At 42.4% G+C, this 22,008-nt stretch overlaps 1 pseudogene; it reads right to left on the bottom strand.

Moving 5' to 3' along the window:
• Nucleotides 1-20,805: 20,805 nt before the first annotated feature.
• Nucleotides 20,806-20,864, bottom strand: LOC118097437 (U6 spliceosomal RNA; annotated as a pseudogene).
• Nucleotides 20,865-22,008: the final 1,144 nt, after the last annotated feature.

Genomic DNA, 22,008 nt, shown 5'->3' with positions numbered 1-22,008 from the left:
TATGTATACTTCCTGATCTGAAAAAGTTTCTATTGTGAACTTCACAGAAAGTCTTGTGTTTATTGTTTTAGCAAACATATGGGCTAGAACATAGGAAGGGGTGAAATATCCTCCAATTCATAAAAGACCCAGCAGGTAATGTTATCCTCCTTGACCCTTTCAGTTCTCTACTGCCCACTTTCATTTCCTCACCTTTTCACACCTTGCAGCATCCACAGTGTGTCTCTTTGTTGTTCACTCTCAATAGCAGAGATCTAAGCCTTGGACTTGGAATGTCAACATACAAAGGATAACAAGAGCTCTGCTGGATCAGACCAAGGTCTATTTGTCTAGCATTCTATTTCCATCAGTGGTCAGGCAGATGCCTCTAGAAAACCCAGGAACAGTGCATGAAGGCATTTTGCCCTTTGCTTTTATTGAATGTGTTCTGTTACCCAACACTTTCATGCTATAAGGCACAATATCATTACTGGTGGGGAGGACTCAAAGGCAAAAGTGCATAGAGCAATAAACGCAAATGTCACCATTCTATCCCGGAAAGCAAGAGCTTTATCAGAGGACACATTACAGCCAGGCAACAGGCCCAGCTCTAGGGGTAGTCTTGGTGGCGCGGGGCGCCAGGGCGCTGGGCTGGCAGGAGGAAGCCGTGCTGTATGCTGCGCCCACCTACCAGGGCGGGGGCGCCGGAGCGATCTCCGCGCCATGACGCCAGGGCACCCAACCGGCTTGAGACGGCCCTGCCAGGCAAAAAACATTCCAGGAGGGTACAAAGCAGTGTATGGGAGGGTATGGCCTGGGTGTGTGACCCAGGAGGGGGGGCTAGGGAGAGTGCTGAGGGCCAATTAGAGAGGCCTGGAGATTTGCTCTGTCCCCTGAGACCTCCCTCCTTATTTTGATGCTAAAGAACTGGCCACAAAAGTCATGACACATTAGTATTTGGTGAGTCAAATTACCCTCTTCATTGTAAAAATGGCAGAGATATATCTCGAAATTTATCTGGAGTGGGGAAAAGCCAAGAATAAAATATAAAATACTTAGAGATGTAAAAGAAAGGGGAGGGTTTTCTCTTCCAGATCTTAAACTTTACTATGAAGCAGCATGTCTTGGATTCGGGATCGGATCAAATTAGAAAATGAAGAGGCAACAGATCTAGAAGGACATGATAATAGATTTGGGTGGCATGCATACTTATGGTATGGGAAAGCAAAGGTACATAAAGGATTCCATAATCATATAATAAGAAGGTCCCTATTAAAGGTTTGGGGAAAATATAAAGAGTTACTGGAACCTAAAAGTCCATGGTGGATATCACCTGTGGAAGCATTGTCATTCAAAATGTCCTCAAAGAAAGGAATATGGCCAACATGTAGAGAATTATTAATTGAACAGGAAGGAAAATTAAAATTAAAAGACTATGATGAAATAAAAGAATATCTTCAGAGTTGGTTGCATCATAGACAACTGAATGAAATTTCAAAGAGGATAATAAAAAAGGATTTGCCTATACAGTTTCCAAATTCCAAAGGGATGTTATAGATGATAATTCCAAAGGGATGTTATAGATGATTGTTAAGGAAGGCATATGGCATACTTTTGGAATGGGAAACTAAAGATGAGGAAGTCAAATCAGTAAAGATAAAATGGGCGCAGAATATAGGGCATAACATACAATTTGATGATTGGACAAAACTTTGAAAAGTAGATTTGAAATTTATGGACTATATATTGTTAAAAGAGAATTATATGAAGATGATGTACATGTGGTATGTTACACCAACAAAATTGGCAAGAATGTATAAAACTGAACAGAAGAACTGTTGGAGGTGTAAAGAAGGGGAAGGTACCTTTAATCATATGTGGTGGGAATGTAGAAATATCCAAATCTTTTGGGAAATGATATATAATGAATTGAAAAAAATGTTTAAAATGACTTTTACTTTAAAAAAAAAGCTTTTCTGATAGGTATTTTGGAACAACTACCGAAAGAAAAACGAACATTGTTTATGTATGCGACGACAGCAGCAAGAATTTTGATAGCACAGAACTGGAAGACTGGAGAAATAACATCAAAGGAACAATGGCAAGAGAAGTTGATGAATTATGCAGAGTTGGCAAAGTTAACAGACAGACAACATGAAAAAGACAATAGTGACTTTGAAAAAGAATGGGAACCTTTCACATCATATTTGCAGAAACAAAAAAAATAGAGTCATTGGCAGGATTTAAATAAACATTTGCAATTTTATTTGTAAAGAACAAGAAAGATAATACTATGACAATATGGAAGTATATACAAACAGCAGATTGTAATATGAGAGGTAATAAACCAGGGATGGAAGTTGAGGGAAGTCAGTAGGGAAAGAGGGAATTGAAATTTGAATGTAATGTAATAATTGCAGACATTGCTATAAGAGAAAAAAATCTTATAAAAATGATTAAAAAAACATTTCCCTCTTCATTGTTGTGGGACCATCACACCCCCTTTAAAACTGGAAAGGGAAATTCAGCACATTATTATCGCCATCACCATCACCCTCATTGTCTTCTAAGAATTTGAGGGGGAGGGGAGTTGAATTAACTTTCTAAATCTACTTTCTGGCTGAGGTGGTCAAACATAGGGCCTCTATTTTTTTACAGGGAAAAAACACAACTTTACTGGTTGTTAATCACAGCCAACAAGACTGAGTTTCTTCTGGCTACGCTCTTTTTCCTGTGCCAGTCAAATTCCTATGGAAATGATGGTAGGCAGTGTAGTTTCCATGGCGATCTGGCTCAGGAAGTGGAGCACAGCCGGAAGGAAATCAGAATGTTATGGGATTGTGGCCACTGAGGTATAAAGAATAAATATATAAAAACACTCAGAAACTGTCTCTGTTTTTTGCACAGTAGCAAAGTTAGATGGTGTGATTTGTTTCTTCAATGCATTTTTATAATTTGTTTATATGTTAGAAGACCTCTAAGGGTTAAAGTCAAAAAGTTCAGGAGAAGCAGAGAAGGGGGTGCTGGATACTGACCCCCCATGCCGCTTCCGTTGGAAAAGGGGCGTGGTTTAAGCAGCCCAGTCACCCCGCCCCTTTACATTGTGCCCTGCCCCTTTCCCCTGCAAGGGTTCAGGTGAGTGCAAAACGCCTTGGGGCGCAGCAAGCTTGGGGGAGGGGCTGGGGGAGGATGCAATGCCAGTGGGATGCTGGAGGGGGCGATAGCAGGCACGGAAGCTGCTGGGCAGGTGGGGGAGGGAGAGAGACCCCCCCCCAAAAAATGAAGGGAGGTGGGTGTGCAGCTGAGGTCCCTCCCCCACCATTTGGAGTATTCCGAATAGCAATATGGATGCTATAAACACATGCGGAAATACAAACGTTTCCTAAATTTCAGCTGAGTTTCCTGCATTCCAGGGGGTTGGAAAACCTATTTCTTGAGGACTTCCGGTTTCCCGCGGATCGGCTTCGGACGCGCCAGCGAGTCGCTCTTCGCTAGCGCACTCGGAAAGGGCGGAAAGGGGGGGTATTGGGCTTCAAAGCCCCCCCCTGTAAAGGTCGTGGAGGATTTCCAGACCTAACGTGATCGGCAGCAGCGTCGGGGAAGCTCCGGCACCGAGCGGAGAAGCGCGGTGGAGAGGAGCAGCCCCGGGACGCCCGCCTAAGGACCCCGCCCCAGACGAGGAAGCCTGAAAAAACCGAAGCAAGTAAGCGGTGGAAACCTCCAAGGGGAATTATCCGACCTAAGGTAACACGCAATTCTTTCAAGCCTGGTGGTCTTTTGGATTAAAGACCGGGGGAAGCGGCGAACAACAGGGAGAAAGAAGAAGGTCGGCAAGCTAATTAATGGCAGTGCAGGAAGCCACCTCTGCAGCGTTTCGCTTTGCCTAAAAACCCCACACAACAACATCAAGGGTTGCGAGAAATTAGTTACTTTTCCGCTTTTGGGGCTGCCTGAAGAACAGTAGATACAATTGTAGCAGCTAAAGGGGGTAAGGATAAAGCGGGATAGCAACATTGCTACAAGTAACTCCTGAGAAAGACACTACTCTCTCTTTTTTTTACTGGAGTTTTGTTGGAAGGGAAGGTTCATAATGACTGAACTGTTGTAAAAGATATGACTCCCCTCCAAAGCTTACCGTGACTGAAATGTTTGTATGTGACTGAAACGTATGGAAATTTATTTGGGGAGGAAACTCTGGCATATAGGAAGAAACCTTGAGGATAAGTTTTGAAAGGATCTTAAAGGACCTTGTACTTTTCTCATCGGCAAGTGACTTTACCGGAACAGCTGAGTCACAGTGGGAACAGATTAAAACCCCGCCTAGGACAACGTTATTTCTGAAGAACGCCACCTTCAGGAAAGCGATCGCATGGCTCCCAATAACTTAAAACCTATTTAACCTACCGCCACCGCCCAGAAGACAAACAAAAACCTCTTTGGGAGTTTTTTAGGGTGGATAAGAGGAGCAGCCTATAGTTAAAGAACTCAAAGACTTCGGTTAATAGTGGACTACTATATAGTTGCTAACTGTTTTTTTTGGTTAGTCCCTTCCATTAAGCTTTGTCAATCCGAATGACTGTTTTGTGAACTTCCCAATCCCCCTCCCCCTGTATTTGATTCTAAATTCTGCCTTATCTGCTGTCTTCCATATATATAGGGATTGTTGGGGAGATATGGGATCCCAAAGAGAAGGGGGCAACAAAAAATTGGCAAGCTCTGCAATAACAGGGAACGTTGGTAATCAATCTAGAAGAGGGTCAGGAGCAGATATGGATGCAAATTCGGAGGTGAAGGAATTAATCTTAAGCCTCAAAAGGGACTTTGTTGATATGAAAAAAGATATGAATGAAAAATTGGACAGTTTTGGGGAAAAGATAGATGGGAATGCCAAGATTGTAACTGAATTAAGTGAGAAGATGAATGAACTGGGGGAAAAAAATGCAGAGCTTACAACAATAGTGCAAGATCTAAAAGGTAAGACTATAGGTTTAGAGGAGTCAGTGAGGAAACTACAGAATGAAAACAGGGAATTGAAGAGGGAAGGGGAGCGGGTAAGGAAGGAGATGGCTACAATGAAAGAAACACATGAGGCTGTGATGGATGCAATCTCTATGATTGAGATGCACAGGAGAGAGAAGACCCTGAGATTAAGAGCTATACCTGAGAAGCCGGATGAGCAAATCGGACAGAAAGTGACTTCAGAGCTAGCCAAGTGGCTAGAAATTAGTGAACAGGAAATGGAACAGCACATAGACAGAACTTTTAGAATAAAATCAAAGGTGGCAAAGGAAAACAACTGGCCGGGGGACTGTCTGATAACTTTTAAAACGTTAGATATCAGAGATAAAGTCCTGCAAACAAGTAACAAAAAAAGACTACAAATCGATGAGAGTGACGTAATTATTCACAAGTATATACCATCTAGATTCTTGAAAAAACGAGAAAAATTTAAGCCATATGTAGAAGCATTGAGAGGGAAAACGATAACCCATCGATGGGAATTTCCAGAGGGGTTTTCGTTTTTCTTCAAAGGTAAAAGACGAAAATTTGTGGTGCCAGAAGACGCAGCGAAATACTGGAGAAAATACTCGAATCAATTAGGAAAAGTAAGAAGGGCGAGTGGAGGAGGGGAGGATTCCGATAATCCAGCAGAGGTAGAAGAGACTTAGAGAGGGGGATTATCGTGTTTCAAAGTTCTTATTTTCTTAGCCTTTAAACCTAGGAGCTGAAATTTGTATAATTTCATTTGGTTTTGATCTGTAGTTTTGTGAACTATTCCTCTTTATTTTTTAACATTATTTTTTCTCATAATAAAGTAAGTAAAAGTAAAAATATACAATAAAATAAAATAAAAATAAATTAAAAAAAAGGAATGAATCTTAAATTTTTGACTTGGAATGTGAATGGACTAAATGAAAAGACAAAACGAAATAAGGTAGAACATGAGCTAATTAGGCAAAGAATTGATGTGATCTGTCTTCAGGAAACCCACGTAACGCAGAAACATATAAGAGTACTCTCCAATAAAAAATTAGGGCAGGAATTTATTTCGGCTGATAAAACTAAGAAAAAGAGGGGTGTGGTAATTTATGCCAAAAATTATTTGGAACCCAAATTGTTATTTAAAGATTCGGAAGGGAGAATAGTTGTTATCGAAATAAAGTCACAAGGAGAAAAGATAGTAATAATTGGAATATACGCGCCAAATAAGAGACAAAAGAAATTTTATCAAAAAGTGGAGAAAAAATTATTGGAATACGTGGAAGAGAAGACAATTTTGTTAGGAGATTTAAATGGGGTCACTGCACCTGATATGGACAGATCACATAAAAAGAATGGCAAGAGCTCTAAACAAAACAAATTACCGGTAATATTTTCCCAAACGATGGAAATAATGCACATGAGGGACGCATGGAGAACAAAACATCCAATGAAAAGAGAATACACACACTTTTCCGAGCCAAATAAGACCTCAGGCAGGATTGATGCTATTTGGATCCCTAATGAACTGACTGTAAATATAGCCAAAGCCGAAATTCAACCCAGAACTCTATCGGACCATAATCCTGTTTTTGTTTGGATAAATAAAGAAATGATCGGATTAAAAAGATGGAAAATGAATGAATCCCTAATGTATGACGAAGTAATAATTGAAAAGGCCAAAAAGACTCTTCAAGAATTCTTTAAATTTAATTTAAATAAGGAAACTCCCATCACGACGGTATGGGATGCCGGAAAGGCGGTGATTAGAGGATTCTTTATCAATCAGAGTGTAATCCAAAAGAAAGAAAAGGAAAAAAAGATACAAAAACTTAGGGAGGAAATAAGGAGAAATGAAATGGATCTCGAGAAAAACCCAAAGAATGAAAAAATTAAACAAAACATAAAAATATTACAAACACAGTATTCAATAATTTTAGAAGAAGACATCCAGTGGAAGTTAAAAATGTTGAGGCAAAAGAACTTCGAGCAAGCTAACAAGCCAGGCAAGTTACTTGCCTGGCAATTGAAAAATAGACAAAACGAGAGAATTATTAATAAAATGAAACTGGGTGATAACTACACCTCCAACCCAAAAGAGATTGAAAAGATTTTTTTGGATTTTTACCAAGAACTATATAGTGAAGGTAAAGAAACTGAAGAAGAAGTAAAAAGATATTTGGAAAAAAGCAATTTGGGGACAATCCCCAAGGAGTATGTTAAAGATTTAAATGCACGGATTACTACATTCGAAATCAGCCAAGCTATAAAGAATGCAAAATTAGGGAAAAGTCCAGGCCCTGATGGGCTATCGGCAATATATTACAAAAAGCTCGAGGAAATTGTCACAGACCCATTAAAGGAGATAATGAATAATGCATTAGAAAAGGGCGAAATGCCCCAAACATGGGGAGAAAGCTACCTAACTCTAATTCCAAAACAGGGAACAGACTTGTTTTTGCCATCAAACTTTAGGCCCATTTCGTTATTGAATAACGATTACAAGCTGTTCGCCTCTATCTTAGCTGACCGTCTTAAGAAGGTATTGACAACAATAATCCATGAGGACCAGGCGGGCTTTCTTCCGAAACGATTAATGCAGAGTAACATCAGAAATATTATCAATATTATTGAATATCTAGACATGAGAATTGATAAGCCAGGAGTACTAATAGCGGTCGACGCCGAAAAGGCGTTTGACCAAATTTCGTGGAAATTTATGAGAGCCACCACAAATGGAGTTTGGGAAGTCCTTTTGTAACGGAATTCAAGCAATATACACCAAGCAAAGGACAAGACTGTTGGTAAACAATAATATCTCTAACGAGTGTGAAATACACAAAGGGACTAGACAGGGTTGTCCCCTGTCCCCCTTAATCTTTATTTTAGTGATGGAAATACTAAATAATAAAATTAGAGATGAAAAGGAAATAACAGGAATAACTCTCGGTAGGAGGGCGTACAAATTACGCGCTTATGCGGATGATCTAATAATTACTACGGAGAACCCAAAGGAAAGTATTAGTAAAATGTTAGAAATAGTAGAGGAATTTGGCAAGGTGGCGGGGTACAAATTGAACAACTCAAAAACTAAAATGCTGGCTAAGAATCTCTCAATGGAAGAGAAAACTGAAATTGAACGACTAACCCAACTAAAATTCTGTGGCAAAATCAAATATTTAGGAATCTGGATTTCTCCCAAAAACATCAATTTATACCAGGATAATTATATCAAAGTATGGGAAGAAATTAAAAGAAATTTGGCTAATTGGAGTAAATTGAGATTATCATTTCTGGGACGGATTTCGGTAATAAAAATGAGCGTACTACCAAAGTTGGTCTTTCTGTTTCAAAACATCCCAATAATTCGAAATTCAAGATGTATAAAGGAGTGGCAGAAGGAAATCTCTAAATTTATTTGGCATGGAGCAAGGCCGAGAATTAAGCACAAGTTGCTTATAGATAGTAAAGAGAGGGGAGGATTTGGTCTCCCCGACCTGAATCTATATTACGAAGCGGCTTGCTTCACGTGGTTAAGAGATTGGTTTCTGCTCCAGAGAACCAGTCTGTTGGACTTAGAAGGTTTTGACCTAAGGTTCGGCTGGCACGCATATGTATATTATGATAAGACCAAGGTACATAGAGGGTTTAGTAACCACATAATAAGAGGCTCTCTCTATAAAGTCTGGGCTAAATATAAAAATCTTTTGGAGCCCAAAACTCCATTATGGATCTCCCCGGTGGAGGCCAAAGCTGTAAGGAAAAAAACCACCAAGGAGAAATGGCCTACATATAGATCACTGCTGACCAAGGAGGAGGAACAATTCAAATTAAAAGGATACGACGACCTAAAAAATGAATTAGTAAGCTGGTTAGATTACCATCAATTGAATGAAGTATTTAAGGAGGATAAAAAAATAGGGTTTAATTCAGAAACAACTAGATTAGAAAAAGATTTGATGAACAGCAATAATAAGATAATATCTAAAATGTACCACCTCCTTCTTGAGTGGGAAGTAATGGATGAAGCAGTGAAAGAGGTCATGATAAAATGGGCCCAGGACTTTGGCTATGTAATTATGATGGAGGAATGGGAGAAGCTGTGGAAATGCAATATGAAATTCACGGTATCATATACGATCAAAGAAAACTTGTATAAAATGATGTACCGGTGGTATCTCACGCCCTCCAGGCTGTCCAGAATGTATAGAAGCATAGCTAATGTTTGTTGGAGATGTGGAGAGGCAAAAGGAGATATGATACATATGTGGTGGACCTGCCGTAAAATTAAAGTGTTTTGGAATCAGATACACGAGGAGTTGAAAAAAATGCTTAAGATCAATTTTACTAAAAAACCAGAGGCCTTCCTCCTCGGACTTCTGAACACAGATTTGCCAGTAAAATATAGAGAGCATTTCCTGTATGCTACGGCGGCAGCCCGCCTGTTGATAGCTGCCAACTGGAAAGGAGACAAAATCCCTACAGTTGGCGAGTGGCAAGTCAAGTTATTGGGTTTTATAGAAATGGCTCAATTAACAGATAATTTAAAGGGAAAATCCAAACAGGCATTTACGGAAAAGTGGGAAAAATTCAGGAATTATATGCAAGAAACCGACAACAGGGAAGGAATCTTCATGGCAGTTTTGCATTGATGGGCATGCAATAAATACTCAGACAATTTGGTAGGATAAGCTTTATTATGTACAAAAAGAATAACAAGATTTTGATGAGGAATGTCAGTACATGAAGAATATAAAAGAGACAAGTTGCAGATGGTGACGGGAAGTCAACGGCAGTATTTTGATGTATTCAATTACTTAGGTGATGAAAAGATAATGTTTCTTTTTTTCTCTTTTTCTGTAAACTTTTTGTAAAACATTATTTTTCAATAAAGATCTGTTTAATGAAAAAAAAAAAAGGAAAACCTATTTCTTAATAGGTTTAATTGGGTTGGGTGCTTTCTCTCTGCATGTCATTCCTTGAAAAAGTTTCCTGTGCAAAGATACGACTTGCATTCATTGCTCTGTTCATTTGTACATTTGACTAGTGTTGTGTGGAGGGAAAGGCAGCCCCTGGGCTGACAAATGTCCCCCTCCTCCCCTCCTGTGTTTGCAATTCTAGAATAAGAAACTGCCTCTTTCCCCTCAGCTGCTATGTCTGTTTGTGACATCACAGGAGACAATACATAGACAGGGCTGGGGAAACTAGGCCTCAAAGGGGCGGGGGCATTTATAATAAAGAAGTGATGACTGATGAGCCCCCCCTTGTGACACGTGTCACCCTCAGAAACCCTCCTTAGCACCCATCAAAGCCCCCTGACCCTCCCATTTTTTTAAAAAAAAAGTTTCCCCAAAATCTGTTAGTTTTTCAGTGCTGCAAGACAGTTTGTTTTGGCAGTTGAAGGATTGGTATTATTTATTTATTTTGCCCTTTGTGAGAGATAAATAAACTGGTTCCTTTGACTTAAGGCCTCTGGATCTTTTTAAATAATGTGATCTGGACAAAATGGGTGAATTAGGAAACCTTTTTATTATACACACTTGCAAGTGGGGAAACCCAAGATCAGGCACATCTTCATCAGGAAAAACACAGCTTATAAAGTCGCTCGCCTGGTCGCAAGTCCCTCCTTCCACGCCCACAAGAAGGGGTGTGCCAGTTTACAGAAGTATCACCTCCACCTCATTAGCATTTTACCATTCCACTTCCCATGTTAATCACAATGCAATGCAATACAAATACCTTTATTGGCATTTCAAGTTAAGACATTCAAAATGGCATAGTACATAACAGCATGAGATACAAAGTCTTTCTTCTTCCTGTTTCCAAGAGATGTGAATGGGGAAATCCTTTCGATTCCTCAATAATAAGAGGCAGTGGGGTGAGGGAGGTCAGGGCCACATCCACACCATTTAAAGCGCTATGAAGCCGCTTCAACACTCATGGCATCTTCCCCCAAAGAATCTGGGAGCTGCAGTTTGAAAAGGGTGCCGAGAGTTGCTAGGAGACCCCCCTGTTCCCCTCCCAGAGCTACAATTCCCAGAGTTCCCTGCCAAGAAGGGAACCCTACCCCTACCCCTACACCCTTAACCAGAGCTATAATTCCCAGAGTTCCCTGACAAGAAGGGAACCCTACCCTTACCCTAACCCAACCTTAACTCTACCCCTACCCTGACCCTACCCCAACCTTAACCCTAACCCTAATCCTTAACCACCCTTACAACTCTCTGCCCCCTTAACCACCTACAGTTCCCAGAATCCCTGAGGGGAAGCCATTCTTGTTTAAAGCGTCTTCATAGCACTTCCAATGGACGGTGCGCCTAATGTGGCCTAATGCTTCCTCCCTCATTTTCCTCTCCCACTGCCCCATCACTTGCAATGCAGCAGATGTCCACCTGCAGTCTCCCTTCAAAGCTCCTTCTCTCAGGTATGGCCACGGCCTTGTCCATTGCTCCCTGCCAGTATTTCACGTTCATTTCTCTGATATAAATAGGGACGTCCTGCGGTTCTCTTCATGACTTTGAAGGCTGGACTTGGGGGAAACCTCACCGGCTCCAGACATCCCTGTAAGGCAAAGGCAAACAGGTGAGTGGGGTGGCCACCATCCGACAGCATCCCCCCCCCCCAGACTTCTGTTTGGCTACCTGTTAACAAACAAGGCTTCCAAAACAGTTTGCATCAATCTCAGCCAGCGTAGCCTCATGGCATCCACTAGCCTGAATGCAAACTCTTCCGACAACCACCCACCAGCTGCAGCCTCGCCAGGTCCATTGCCAGACATCAACCAGCTTCAGAGCTGAATCAGTCGCCTTCAAGTAGCGATCCCACCAGCAAGTAAACTTTGTACTTGCCTTCTCCTTGCTCCACAGCATCCCAGCACCGGGCGATTGCCTCCTTCCGCTTGCCGGCTTGCCGCCACAGGGCAGGAGACCACCAGGGCTGAGTGCCACTGAGCTGCCCATTTCTCTCTGGAGAGGGCAACTGCCTTGGCCCACATTTATACCCGCTCAGCTGCTAAATGTTTTTGTGACATTGCAGTCAACCCACAGACAATGGCAGCAGCTGGGGAGGCATCACCATCACCCCCTCAGCCCTCACAATGGTGAGCGCAGTTCAGCAGCCCACACACCCACACACCCAAGTTGTGCCAATATCTGTGAAGGCCACACCGGAAACCCAAGGGGGCAGGAGGGGGACATTTTTCAGCCCAGTGGTCGCATTTCCCTCCACACAACACTAGTCAAATGCACAAATGAACAAAGCAATGAAAGCAAGCCTTATCTTTGCTCGGGAAGCTGTTCAAGGAATGACATGCAGAGAGAAAGTTAGCATCTCAGGGAAAAAGCACTTTTTCATCAATCAATCATTTATTGTATTTTACTGAAAGCCATTACAAATCCAGTTACAAAAGCACCAAACCCAATGACCCAAACTATAGCTCCCAGATTCTTTGGGGGCAGAAGCCAGGTGGATGCCATGTGAACTCAGCGATGTGTCAAGTGATGGCTACATACTACCTCCAGGTTCAGAGGCGGCATATTTCTGTATATCAGTTCCTGAGAATCACGAGGGCTGTTGTGGTCAGATTCTGATTGCAGTTTTTGCACAGGCATCTGTGAGAACGAGATACTGAACTTGGGCCACTGACCTGATCCAGGCAGCTTTCTTATGTTACAAAACTTTTAGAAGATACCTGAAGGCAGCCTGTATCAGGAAGGTTTTTTTTAATGTTTGACATTATTTTTTATATTTTGCTGGAAGCCACCCATAGTAGCTGGGGATAAGTAATAAAATATTATTATTATTTATTTAACTAAGAGAAAAGTTATGAACTAAGCTACAAGATGTAGCATGTGCACCATTTCATGTTTTACTGGAAAACCTTAGGCCATTATTAACTGGTAGGCAGGGCCCTGGGGGGGGGGAAATCCCCCCTTGAATCTGACTTATGACTTCAGCACTGCCACTACAGAGTGACAGTGTCATCATAATTTCACCATGGCAACCAGCTGCTTCGTTTCCACTTATTTGAAAGGCAGGTCAGTGAGTATTTATTTATATAATATAATATTAAGTTTTCCATTTTGGTCCAAGCCAGGCAGAGAAATGTGACAAGAGGCAGAAAGCTAGGAGTACATCTTTGTAAGAAGAAGAAGAAAAACATGCACTAGAGAGAGAAGGAATAAATAAATAAATAAATAAATAAATAATGTTACTTTTTTATTCCAGCGTTGGAGAAATAAAGCCCAACTTGCAATAAATTTGTCTGCTTGACTACTACTTATCAGATTTTTCTCAACCAGTCTGTTGTGGCTGGAGGATATTTATTCTCCATTGTTGTTGTTTCGTTAATTCTCTTTCATTAATTTTCTTTCACAGTTTAACTCTTTGGTTCATGAGTGAGGGGCACTTTCCGTCAGTTCCCCCCCCCCTCTTAACAATACCACTCCTGAGGTATCCCAATTGGTATAACAAACCCAGGGGATCGCCTCACCCCTTGTTACTGGTTTGGGAGTCTTCTTCTCCTAGAAGAACTCTCCCCTCCTGGCTAGTATGAGACCAGGGAGTCTGTCTTCCCAGACTCAGTCCTCCAGGTAACTGCTGTCTGTATACCTTCCCCAGACCCTCAACCCTTAAGTCTTAATACCTAAGCAATGAGGCTCCTTCCTCTAGCTATAGATATACTCCTCAGAATGGATGTTCAACTCAGATTCTAACCAACTCTCTCAGACAAACACTGAGGTCCAGTGCCAAGGGCCTTCTAGGTTCCCTCCCTGTGAGAAGTGAGGTTACAGGGAACCAGGCAGAGGGCCTTCTTGGCTTATCCCTGTGGCTGGGAATACCCTGTCCCAACCCATGACCTATCCCTCCCCCTCTTCCCCCCACCCCCGGCTCATCCCTGTGATTGGCCCCACCCTGTCCTTACCCATGCCCAATCCCGCCCCACCCCTCCTCCCCCCATCCCCCACCCAGGCGAGCCTCCACCTCCACTCAGCCCAGTCTGGAAAGCCAAGCCGAGATGCTGTGGAGATGCTTTCCTAGGTGCAGTACCAGTGTAGCTGTCACTAGAGGGCACTGTTTTGCAACCTTCCTGTGCTCCCAGCAGGCACTTTCGTCTGAGTTGTGAGTTCTGGAACACGTGGTTTTTGGGGTTTTACGTGGCCCAGGTGTGCCATCTGTCTAAGCGGACAGTATGGGGTCACTCTCATATTCGCTTGGGATGTTATGTCCAAATTTGAACACAATCGGTCAAGCAGTTTCAGAGAAAAGTGGAGACACACCCACATGCCCAGTTTTTTAATATATAGATGTTATATAAATACATACAGCCATGCCTTTTTTTTTGTATAAAGGGAATGCAGTGAATGACTACTATAGCCTCAGCACACAATCAACAATGAGGGAATTATGATAAACCTAGGTAGGTAGGAAGGCAGCAGTGAAAGAATGATAATACCCTAGGTGCTGAAGTATAAATGAAAAGGATTGATTGAGAGAGGATACAGTTGTAGATAAAATATTAAAATCTAACACTACGTCCACAATTGGGAAGAAGTAACTATTCTAACTGCAGACTAATAGTATAAGTAATTAAGACAAAACAAGTGACTTCAAAATTTCTTTGTTGTTAACAAAAATAATCTAGGGACTTAAAACTCGGGGGGTGGGGGACGGACAGGCGACAAAAACCTAATCAATCTTTCTAGCTTTAGCTGTATGATGTCTGATGGTGAGGAATTATTATTTCATTCTCAGCTGACAAGCAAACTGCTACTGATGACACATGTTTCACAGCTCTTCCAATACCTCAAGATGACACTACTCTGCTTGGAATCAAAATAAAAAAAATTCCTTCAGTAGCACCTCAAAGACCAACTAAGTTTTTATTTTGGTATGAGCTTTCGTGTGCATGCACACTTCATCAGATACACTGAGACAGAAGCCACCAGACCCTTATGTATATTCAGAGGGTGGGGGTGATGGGAATGGGTGATGGGCTGATAGGAGTGGTAAACCTGTTGATGACTGTTAACGACTGTTAACGACTGCAATTGGTCTTGCGGGGGGGGGGGGGAAGCAAGGGCTGAGGTGCTAAGGAAAGCTTGATCATGTATAATGAGATAAGAATCCTATGTCTTTGTTCATTCCAGGTGGCTCCAACTAGATGCTTCTAGTTCTCACCTCTCATATGCTTCTGTGACCACCTCCCTTTTTATAACCCTTGATTGCTGTGGGTGAACTGTCATGAGGCAAACTGGGTCTGCCACAGCCCACTCTGGGTAAATTCTGGATTGACCTGAATGCGTTTGGTATCTGGGATTTGTCTAAAGCTGGTGCACAGTACTACTGAATAGTATGTGTTAAAAGTGTGCTTATGGCTCCATTTCACATCTTGTATGGGTGTGTCTGATGGGTCTCACTGAATACCAACCTATATAGCTGAGCCAGGAACTAGGAGCTGAGCCAGAAGTCAAAACCATGAAACACAGAAATACGCTACAACAGGAGTGGATGGAATGCATCTTTAAATTCTGGAATGCCTCATGCTTGCCTGGATATAAGACAGAGAAGGATGTGAGAATGTGTGTGAAAACTAGACAACTCCAAAAATGCTAACATGTGCATCTATTGATCTGCCCACCACTTGCATGTAGTCCCCGGAAGGATGCCCACAAGGGAATGGGGCCCTCATTCTGAAAAAGGTTCCAATTCCTACACCAGAACAAGGAAGACAGGCATGCTTTGAACACATGAGGAATACAGTGCATGGCTTCCTCAGACAGGCTGCTTGCATCCTGAAACTACATCAGACAAGATCAAAAATTGCATAATTCCTTTGTTTCCAAGGCTTGGGAGTTTCCCTGACTTGTGTCCTGACCTGTATTGCAATTTGGTTGAGTCTTAAAAAGCAGCATCTGGGAACTTTTGCATTTCTTTATTAGAGCCGTAATTAATGCCCAAAACATGGAGTGTGTGTGTGTGTGATTTATTTATTTTTGCATGCTAGATTGTGCAAATGTCAAGCTGAGAACTGAGCCCCACAAAAATATGGTCCAGATCTACTTGGAAGTGTTAACGACTTAGTTTAGGACTCCAGACAAGGCTCTAAACCAGGGGTCAGCAAACTTTTTCAGCAGGGGGCCGGTCCACTTATCCCTCAGACCTTGTGCGGGGCCGGACTATATTTTGAGGGGGAAAAATGAATGAATTCCTATGCCCCACAAATAACCCAGGGATGCATTTTAAATAAAAGGACACATTCTACTCATGTAAAAACATGCTGATTCCCGGGCCTTAGTTTGGGGACCCCTGCTCTAAACCTCCCCTGTCTGAATCTGTATGTCTCCCACACAGGCATGAGTGTAGCCAAGGGTTGAGTTGGCGCTGCCCCCCAGATCAAGTAAAACAATAGAAATACTTAATTAACTTAATTAATGTCAGTTCTGCCCCCCTAACAAAAGTCTGGCCCCCAAGTCCTGACCCCCTAACAGAAATCGTGGCTACGCCCATGCACACAGGGAATATATCCAGGGACTATGATCATGCTCTTTTTCTTAAGGCATAGGAAATGCTTCCAGATCTATGGCTGAAAGGCACTTGAGAAATGCAAAGCAGGGACATTTAGCATTTCTTTTCCTGTATTCTTTGCATGAGATTGACAAGAAAAAGAGTAACATCAAGGATGTAAAATGTGAAATGGCTGAAAGGCATGAGTCATACTGCAGTTACATCTTGCTTTGTGTTTGATAAACCTCTGTGTTTATCAAAAGCAAAAAGGGCACCATTTGCAGCCATTCCACTTGCACTGAATAAACAAAGCTTTCACTTTGAAACAATTCTCTCTCTTGCTCCTTAAAAAAGAAAGAAAGCCAGTACTGTAGAGAGAATAAGCAAACCCTTGTGGGCATTTGAAGTCAAACCATGGTTTTCTGAACAAAAAAAAGCACCAAAGTTCAATGATACTGGAGTACAGTAGATCCTAATGCACTAGCAGTCAAATAGTACTGGGAGAAAGATAAGAAAGAAGAGAAGAAATAGAGTAATTCCATGGATGGATACTAGGATGTAGGGCCAGTCCCACTATTAGGCAGAATGAGAGAGCCTTCTCAAGAGTAAGTGACTGGTGGGCACAGGAGGAAGGGATGGTGGCAAGGCATTGGAGAGCAGAGCTGTGTTTATACCAAGAGAATTTGTTTTATTAAGGTGTCTAGCAATATAAACAGCAAAGAAATAAAGGGGGTGTCATCTTGTCCTTTGCCTCAGCCAGTGAAATGTCTTGATGGATGTCAGTCTCCTGGATTTCAGCTGGACTTATTCCAAGGATAATAAATTAGCTGTTTGAAATAGCAATCCTATCCACAATTACCTGGGAATATGATTACATCTGAGCAAAAACGCATAGCATTGCACTACACATGTCAGGGAAATAAGTACTCCATGAGGAAGCCAGCACTACACAAGAACATCAGAAGTGCCCTGCTGGATCAAAACAAGGGGCTATCTAATATTGCATCCTGTTTGAAACATAGGCCAGCTGGGAAGACCAAGGCATTGGATTAAAACAACCACCTTCCCTCTGACTATCATAGCAACTGTTGATCAGAGGAAACTTCAGATTAGCTGCCAAGGCTCCGGACCAGGGGTCAGCAAACTTTTTCAGCTGTGGGCCGGTCCACTGTCCCTCAGACCTTGTGGGGGGGCCAAACTATATTTTGAAAAAAATAATAATGAATGAATTCCTAGGCCCCACAAATAACCCAGAGATGCATTTTAAATAAAACACACATTCTACTCTTGTAAAAACACCAGGCAGGCCCCACAAATAACCCAGAGATGCATTTTAAATAAAAGGGCACAATCTACTCATGTAAAAACATGCTGATTCCCGGACCGTCCATGGGCCAGATTGAGAAGGCGATTGGGCCTGATCCGGCCCCCGGGGCTTAGTTTGCCTACCCATGCTCCAGACCATGACTTCAAAAGATGACATCCCTGAGGAGGAGATGTATCCACCCCGTTATGACTTTATGTAGAGCTGTAGGCACAGGAGCCCACTTATTCTCCCCTGAACAAAAAGGAAACACCTTTGCTGCCAGACTTTGATTATTGGTCTACAGACTCCTCAAAGGATCAGGAGCCCCCTCAGCTTGAAACAGGCCCAGAAGAAGCCAATGACAGCAGAAGTCCTTTAACTGCCCGGATGCAGCATTCAGGAGATGAAGCTTCCAGTCAATGAATGCCTAGCCCAGGCTATAAAGATCTGCCAGTTGCTCTGGGGTGCCACTGAAAACCTACATTCTGCCTCAACTGCAGAATCATGAATTGTGGTACTGAAATCCAGACCTAGGTCGCTATCTAATTTGCTGATTCTGCCTGCCTTTCTTTTCTGACTGCCAGGAACACTGGAACTATTGATCTCCCCTGTGCGTCGCCATAACTTGCCTGTGGTGGATCAGGATACTATAATGTCCAGTGTTGCTCTGATCCAAGTACAAGAGCACACTCTTCCAAGAAGCATTTTAACCCTCAAAAAAACGTTTTGTTTTTAAAAAAGAAAATTATTATTATTGCTTGCAGAGGAGCAACCATCTTAGTGTACAATTTGCTGACATGTCTTTGACAGGCTACAGAGCATTGCAAGAACTCTTCACCAAGTGAAGCAAACATTTCTATTGAGATCAAAGGTCAGCTCTTATCCCCCAAACAAATGGCTGGGGAAAACAAAGGACCTGTCAGAAAGCAGAAGCGTGACCACCTGAAATAAACTGGTAAAGTCTTGTGTGTATAGCTAGAGAGACCAGGATTGTAGGGGGCGTATGTATTGGAACTCCCCCCCCCCACACACATACTCCCCACGCATGATAAGTTGCTGCAGTTCAAGGGTAAAAAGATTGCTTGTTCAGGTGGGAACATTGATTCTCTTCCCAGTGTTAGAACACAGCAACTAGAAATCCTCTCCAAATGTTACTTTAACTGGAAAGGAGGGCAGAGGTAAAGGGAATACTAGCTCCCTTGCCTCATTCTGGAGGGTGTTGAGGCATCAGTGCAAGTGTGTTCTCTCCCCTCCTACAGAATCATAGCACATTCTAGACTCCCTGTTTGTGGTCCCCATTCTGCAATATGGCACCTAATTTGCCTTAGAGACAGTAGCAGGTTCCACTTCAAACGGACTATACCACAGAATTTGAAGTTCCTTTGCTGAATCCTGTGGAGCTTTCTCCTCACACCACTCTGCACTTCCATGAACAAAAGTAATGTGTGTCAAGCAGAATTAACTAGAGCTGTGCACAGACGTCCTCTCAAATTTGCACACCCTGCTTGTTAGCAGAGATATTGCTCATAGCTGCCAAGTTATCCCCTTTTTTAAGGGATTTTCCCTTATGCTGAATAGGCTTCCTCGCGAGAAAAGGGAAAACTTGGCAGCTATGATATTGCTGTGTGCGTGCTATTTCACCAAATATGTCCAGGAGAAGAGAAACTCTCCAACTGTTTCTCAGGATTTTGGCTCACCATAACAAAATGTCCAATCTCAACCATCACAGTATACAGTATCCCTCCTCACCCTGCCCACCAGAAGGGCAGACAAGGCAAGACAGAAATCTCCCTAGTTCTCAAATAATTGAAAGGACTAGTGGGAGAGAACGACACACACAGTGAGATTGAAATTGGAGGCTTAAATTATTAGGCTGTACACAGTTCTCATTCATTTACAATTTGATTTTTTTTGTTACTGACAAGGTAGTTAAAACACACACACACACAAAAGAGCAGTGCAGCATAATATTAATAGAGACTAATTAGGAAAAGATTAGCATTGGAGAAAGAAAAGCATTTTGATTCATCTTGTATGTGCCTGCCAATGCATCTTTTGATGCTGATTATTATTTTCAAGGGGTTGATGTTTACAGAGGTTTGATTAAAATGAGAAATGCATATTAAGATAGAGCACACAGGTGCCAATTCTCAAATGATAATGCCTAAACACCTCCTTCTCCCAGAGCACAATGAACTTTCAAAGGGTAGGGGGAAATGGGAATACTTCTAAGATCTTGACTGTATATTTTGTGCATGAATGTTCTTGACAATCTGAATGGCATACATGAAAGAAATGCCACTTGTTACTTAAAGCACACTGACTATTCCCTGTTTCAAAAGATGTGGTCCATCCTTTTGCCACAAAGATGTGGTAAGAAAACACCAAGGAAAAGAAATTGAGATGTTGTGTTTCTCTTTTCAAAAGCACGCGAGCGATGTAGCTCAGTAGTAGAGCGAATGTGTAGCATACAAATAGTACCTGATCAATCTCTGCTCTCTCCATGTAGGGCTAGAAAACCCTGTGGAATGACAGGGTAGCCCAGTGTAGACAGAACTTTGTCATTGTGTGTTCCAGTACCTACCTAGATATTGCCTCCACATCTGCCACTTGGATGAGTGCAGAATGTCCTTGGGCAACATGTGGCTTGCAGCTATTTTTTAAAAAAAGAAAATTTCATTAACACTTTTCATAGTACAGTGCTTTACAATAAAAAGCAAACTAAACAAAAAGAGAGAGAGAGAGAAGGCAAAGTCCTTTTTCATAACTCTTGTCCCATACAGAAAGAGGTGAACCCTCCCAGCTCTCACCTGGGAGCTTCCCTTTCTTCTCCCAGCCTCCCACCCCAGGAGATGTCCCCTTCCCTGCCTCTTACACAGGGTCCTTCAGCAACCAACCATCACCTTTATCTGCATGCAGTCCCCTCATTGGGTGACTAGGCACAACAGCCCCAGCCCCCAGGGATCAAAAGGAAGGAATAAAGACTCTGACAACGCTATATGGAATTAAAACGAGGCCACAGCTTTATTAAACTTCCATGCTAATCTCCTCTGTATTGTTCCAATTTTAGTATATGTGCTGCCGAAGCGAGCACTACTTTATTAAACTTCCGAATGTAGGAAGACCTTGGCTTAGGCCTTGGGCGTGTATCCCTCCCAGCCGGGGGAACTGGGGCACATCAGGGTAAATGGGATATGGGGGTGCTCTGCGAGACATAAGTGTAGTAGGCAGCCCAGCCCATATCACCGCTCGCAGGGTGATGACCTTTCAGTGCATGGCCAGTGACACCCATATACAGTATATAACCCCTTTAAGAGGGGGGCCCTGGAATCGCCACCGCAGGGGGGTGAGTCACCACTTTACACACACACACACACACACACACACACACACACACACCATTAAAGAGAAGAAAAGACTAAATGATTCCACCCAAGGCTATAACCACCAAAGTTGCGGCAAAACCTGCCAATGCAGGAAAATTTCTTCCCGGTCCTTCAACAGCAACCAGTCAAAGACCATAGCAGCGCCCACTAAACAGGAAGAAAAAGTTAACCTGCAGCAAGAAAACATTAAACAAAGGGAGGGTAGGGAGGGTGAATCTCCAGATTCACCTGGCTATTGTCAGTTCCACCCCTTATTTATAAATGGGGATGGCCCCACCTCCCAGCAAGAAACTTGATTACTGAGGTTGGGCGTGAACCTCCCAATAATAACACTGAGAAAGAAGCCAGGCCCCTTCTACTATTAAGTGCCCTGGGAACTGTAGCCCCGCGCGTGATCCTGCAAAGGTCACCTACATATAAAGTGTGAGTGCTCATTAACCCAGAGTAGAGGACAACAAATAACAAAAAAACAAAAAAACAAGCAGAAGCAAGGGCAAAGCAACGAAAGGAACAGAAAGCTAAAAGTAATAAAGGAATGAGAAAGTAATAAAAGAAACTAAACCCGAGCTATATGCTGAAGTCTCTAACCACTTGGAGTTGGGAGCAAATGTAATAATATTAAGAGATTTTACTTTCTTGGGCTCCTTGATCACTGCAGATGGTGACAGCAGTCACGAAATTAAAAGACGCCTGCTTCTTGGGAGAAAAGCAATGACAAACCTAGACAGCATCTTAAAAAGCAGAGACATCACCTTGCCGACAAAGGTCCGTACAATATAATTAAAGCTATGGTTTTCCCAGTAGTGATGTATGGAAGTGAGAGCTGGACCATAAAGAAGGCTGATCGCCATA

This window comes from Zootoca vivipara, chromosome 15 (genome assembly GCF_963506605.1).
Source record: "Zootoca vivipara chromosome 15, rZooViv1.1, whole genome shotgun sequence".
Classification (NCBI taxonomy): Eukaryota; Metazoa; Chordata; class Lepidosauria; order Squamata; family Lacertidae; genus Zootoca; species Zootoca vivipara.
The sequence above is the reverse complement of the archived record's forward strand: the minus strand, read 5'-3'. Positions and strand labels throughout refer to the sequence as shown.